The sequence below is a fragment of the Belonocnema kinseyi genome, chromosome 7 (genome assembly GCF_010883055.1).
Source record: "Belonocnema kinseyi isolate 2016_QV_RU_SX_M_011 chromosome 7, B_treatae_v1, whole genome shotgun sequence".
Classification (NCBI taxonomy): Eukaryota; Metazoa; Arthropoda; class Insecta; order Hymenoptera; family Cynipidae; genus Belonocnema; species Belonocnema kinseyi.
The window spans coordinates 142,364,739-142,370,974 of NC_046663.1; positions in this window are offsets into that span (position 1 = coordinate 142,364,739).

Consider the following 6,236-nt stretch of genomic DNA (forward strand, 5'->3'; position numbering starts at 1 on the left):
AACTCGGAATGACCAGAGACATCTCAGTGAATGTAGCATGACATGGCACGAAAATTGCACATCAAATCGCAGGACATGACGCTGAAAGTGGCAATTTGCGTTTCACTTTTTATTTTATTAAGAATTGTCACGCAAAAGTGCAATTTTTCATCTCACGTCATCTCCTGACGTGTTTTACGCCAGGTACTGTATAAATCTGTCGTCACAAAACGCAGAGAATAAGACACACGGAAGATGAGGTGAGAAGGAATCTGTGTAATGATATGATCGACTGCGCCGTTAAAAACATGAAATGACTAGACATGTATGAAACATGACAGAGCAAAGCAAATTGCATGGCACATCAGATGACATAACATGATGTCAAATGACACGGAAACTCTCAATTCTTGTGTCAGTTTTAATAACATTACTGATGTCATGGACAATATCATGATTCAACGATGCCTCTCCTCATGTTTTGTGTGTAATATCTGGTGATTCAATTTCTTGTTGTGTACTGTCGCTTCATGCCACTTCATGCGTCATGATGCACAATATAAACGCATCAAAACGAGACGCGTCTCAGAATATTTAGCAGGAGAAGCAGACAAATGATCTTACACGACGAGACGAATGGAACGTGATTCTTTACTTTACAATCAGCACTTGTCATGGTGGGATATTGATTGTGATGCACCATGCAATCTGTCTCATCATTTATTGTTCCATATCATAACCATTAGTCTTGTATTTCATTTCACGTTCTATGCTGCATCTTTTTTCGTTTCACAAAATGGAATTTTACATTAAGTGACGCATGCAGCTATGTCATTTCAGGAGAAATGCGTCATGTCATATCATGCTTGGCGCTATGGAATGCGAATTATGGCACGCGTTTTGATATGGCATTTCCCGCATAACACACTGCGTAACACAAACATTGCAGATGAGGCAAACAGGTATCATAGTGGCATGACATGGTGTCGCGCAAAAAGATACGCGATGCGTTACGTAACTCGAAATGTCCAAATACATCTCAGTGAATGTAGCATGACATGGCACGAAAATTGCACAGCAAATCGCAGTACATGACGCAAAAAGTGGCAATTTGCGTTTCACTTTTTATATTATGAAGAATTGTCACGAAAAAGTGTAATTTGTATCTGATGTCATCTCCTAAAGGGTTTTACGCAAGTTACTGTAGAAATGCGTGGACGCAAAATGCAGAGCATAGCACACATGGAAGATGAGATGAGAAGGAATCTGCGTCTTGACATGACCCACTGCACAGTTAAAAACATGAAATGACTAGACAGGTATGAAACTTGAGAAATCAGGTAAATTGCATGGCACTTCAGATGACAGAACATGATGTCAAATGACACGGAAACTCTCAATTCTTGTGGCAGTTTTAATAACATTACTGATGTCATGGACAATTTCATGATTCAACGATGCCTCACGTCATATTTTTTGTGTAATATCAGGTGATTCAATTTCTTGTTGTGAACTGTCGCTTCATGCCTTTTCATGCGTCATGATGCACAGTAAAAACGCATCAAAACGAGACGCGTCTCAGAATATTTAGCTGGAGAAGCAGACGCATGACCTCACACGAGGAGACGAATGGAACATGATTCTGTTCTTTATAATCAGCACTTGTAAGAGTGGATTATAGATTGTGATGCACCATGCAATCTGTGTCATCATTTATTGTTCCATATCACACCCATTAGTCTCGTATTTGACGTCACGTTCTATGCTGCATCTTTTTTCGTTTCACAATATGGAATTATACATTAAGTGACCCATGCAGCTATGTCATTTCAGGAGAAATGCGTCATGATATTTCATGCTTGGCGCTATGGAATGCGAATTATGGCACGCGTTTTGACATGGCATATCCCGCACAACACATTGCGGATGAGGCAAAAAGTATCATAGTGAAATGACATGGTGTCGCGCAACAAAATACGCGAAGCGTTACGTAGCTCGAAATGCCTGCAGACATATCATTGAATGTAGCATGACATGACACGAAAATTGCACATCAAATCGCAGTACATGACGCAAAATGTGCCTTTTTTCGTTTCACAATATGGAATTCTACATTAAGTGACGCATGCAGCTATGTCATTTCAGGAGAAATGCATCATGATATTTCATGTTTGGCACTATGGAATGCGCATTACGGCGCGCGTTTTGACATGGCATTAACCGCAAAACACACTGCGTAACAGAAACATTGCGGATGAGGCAAAAAGGTATCATAGTGACATGACATGGTGTCGCGCAACAAGATACGCGAAGCATTACGTAGCTCGAAATGACTACAGACATGTCATTGAATGTAGCATGATATGACACGAAAATTGCACATCAAATCGCAGTACATGACGCAAAAAGTGGCAATTTGCGTTTCACTGTTTATTTTATGAAGAATTGTCACGAGAAACTTTAATTTTTCATCTGCCTTATTCTCCTAAAGTGTTTTACGCCAGGTGCTGTAGAAATGTGCGGACACAAAACGCAGAGCATAGCACACATGGAACATGAGACGAGAAGGAATCTGTGTCTTGACATGATCTACTGCGCGGTGAAAAACATGAAATGACTAGACAAGTATTAAACTTGCGAAAGCAGGACAAATTGCATGGCACATCAGATGACATATCATGACGTCAAATGAAACGGAAATTATCAACTCTCGTTTCAATTTTAATAACATTAGTGATGTTAAGGACAATTTCATGATTCAACAATGCCTCACGTCATATTTTGTGTGTAATATCAGGGGATTCAATTTCTTGTTGTGAACTGTTGCTTCATGCCATTTCATGCGTCATGTTGCACAATAGAGACGCATCTAAACGAGAAGCGTCTCAGAATATTTACCATGAAAAGCAGACACATGACCACACACGAGGAGACATATGGAACATGATTCTGTACTTTATAATCAGCACTTGTATTAATGGGTTATAGATTGTGATGCATCATGTAATCTGTGTCATCATTTATGGTTCCATATGACACCCATTAGTCTCGTGTTTCATGTCACGTTCTATGCTGCATTTTTTTCGTTTCACAATATGGAATTCTACATTAAGTGACGCATGCAGCTATGTCATTTCAGGAGAAATGTATCATGATATTTCAAGCTTGGCACTATGGAATGCGAATTATGGCGCGCGTTTTTACATGGCATTTCCCGTACAACACACTGCGTAACACAAACATTGCGGATGAGGCAAAAAGGTATCATAGTGACATTTCATGGTGTCGCGCAACAAGATACGCGAAGCATTACGTAGCTCGAAATGACTACAGACATGTCATTGAATGTAGCATGACATACACGAAAATTGCACATCAAATCGCAGTACATGACGCAAAAAGTGGCAATTTGCGTTTCACTTTTTATTTTATGAAGAATGGTCACGAGAAAGTTTAATTTTTCATCTGCCGTATTCTCCTGAGGTGTTTTACGCCAGGTACTGTAGAAATGTGCGGACACAAAACGCAGAGCATAGCACACATGGAACATGAGGTGAGAAGGAATCTCTGTCTTGACATGACCCACTGCGCGGTTAAAAACATGAAATGACTAGACATGTATTAAACTTGCGAAAGCAGGACAAATTGCATGGCACATCAGATGACATATCACGACGTCAAATGAAATGGAAACTCTCAATTCTTGTGTCAGTTATAATAACATAAATGATGTCATGGACAATTTCATGATTCAACGATGCCTCACGTCATATTTTGTGCGTGATATCAGGCGATTCAATTTCTTGTTGTGAACTGTCGCTTCATGCCATTTCATGCGTCATGATGCACAATAGAAACGCATCAAAACGAGACGCGTCTCAGAATATTTACCATGAAAAGCAGACACATGACCTCACACGAGGAGATGAACGGAACATGATTCTGTACTTTATAATCAACACTTGTAATTGTGGTTTATAGATTGTGATGCACCATGCAATCTGTGTCATCATTTATTGTTCCATATCACACCCATTAGTCTCGTATTTCATGTCCCGTTTTATGCTGTATCTATTTTCGTTTCACGGTATGGAATTTAACATTAAGTGACGCATGCAGCTGTGTCATTTCAGGAGAAATGCATCATGATATTTCATGCTTTGCGCTATGGAATGCGAATTACGGCACGCGTTTTGACATGGCATTTCCCGCACAACACACTGCGTAACACAAGCATTGCTGATGAGGCAAAAAGGTATCATAGTGACATGACATGGTGTCGCGCAACAAGATACGCGAAGCGTTACGTAGCTCGAAATGACTACAGACATGTTATTGAATGTAGCATCACATGACACGAAAGTTGCACATCAAATCGCAGTGCACGACGCAAAAAGTGCCAATTCGCGTTTCAGTTTTTATTTTATGAAGAATTGTCACCAGAAAGTTTAATTTTTCATCTGCCATATTCTTCAGACGTGTTTTACGCCAGGTACTGTAGAAATGTGCGGACACAAAACGCAGAGCATAGCACACATGGAACATGAGGTGAGAAGGAATCTGTGTCTTGGCATAACCCACTGCGCGTTTAAAAACTTGAAATGACTAGACAAGTATTAAACTTGTTAAAGCAGGACAAATTGCATGGCACATCAGATGACATATCACGACGTCAAATGAAATGGAAACTCTCAATTCTTGTGTCAGTTATAATAACATGACTGATGTCATGGACAATTTCATGATTCAACGATGCCTCACGTCATATTTTGTGCGTGATATCAGGCGATTCAATTTCTTGTTGTGAACTGTCGCTTCATGCCATTTCATGCGTCATGATGCACAATAGAAACGCATCAAAACGAGACGCGTCTCAGAACATTTACCATGAAAAACAGACACATGACCACACACGAGGAGACGAATGGAACATGATTATGTACTTTATAATCAGCACTTGTATTAATGGGTTATAGATTGTGATGCATCATGTAATCTGTGTCATCATTTATTGTTCCATATCACACCCATTAGTCTCGTGTTTCATGTCACGTTCTATGCTGCATCTTTTTTCGTTTCACAATATGGAATTCTACATTAAGTGACGCATGCAGCTATATCATTTCAGGAGAAATGCATCATGATATTTCATGCTTTGCGCTATGGAATGCGAATTATGGCACGCGTTTTGACATGGCATTTCCCGCACAACACACTGCGTAACACAAGCATTGCTGATGAGGCAAAAAGGTATCATAGTGACATGACATGGTGTCGCGCAACAAGATACGCGAAGCGTTACGTAGCTCGAAATGACTACAGACATGTTATTGAATGTAGCATCACATGACACGAAAGTTGCACATCAAATCGCAGTGCATGACGCAAAAAGTGCCAATTCGCGTTTCAGTTTTTATTTTATGAAGAATTGTCACGAGAAAGTTTAATTTTTCATCTGCCGTATTCTCCTGAGGTGTTTTACGCCAGGGACTGTAGTAATGTGCGGACACAAAACGCACAGCATAGCACACATGGAACATGAGGTGAGAAGGAATCTGTGTCTTGACATGACCCACTGCGCGGTTAAAAACATGAATTGACTAGACAAGTATTAAACTTGCGAAAGCAGGACAAATTGCATGGCACATCAGATGATATATCACGACGTCAAATGAAATGGAAACTCTCAATTCTTGTGTCATTTATAATAACATTACTAATGTCATGGACAATTTCATGATTCAACGATGCCTCACGTCATATTTTGTGTGTAACATCAGGGGATTCAATTTCTTGTTGTGAACTGTTGCTTCATGCCACTTCATGCGTCATGATGCACAATAGAGACGCATCAAAACGAGAAGCGTCTCAGAATATTTTCCATGAAAAGCAGACACATGACCTCACACGAGGAGACGAATGGAACATGATTCTGTACTTTATAATAAGCACTTGTATTAATGGGTTATAGATTGTGATGCATCATGTAATCTGTGTCATCATTTATGTTTCCATATGACACCCATTAGTCTCGTGTTTCATGTCACGTTCAATGCTGCACCTTTTTTCGTTTCACAATATGGAATTCTACATTAAGTGACGCATGCAGCCATGTCATTTCAGGAGAAATGCGCTATGATATTTCATGCTTGGCACTATGGAATGCGAATTATGGCACGCGTTTTGACATGGCATTTCCCGCACAACACACTGCGTAACACAAGCATTGCTGATGAGGCAAAAAGGTATCATAGTGA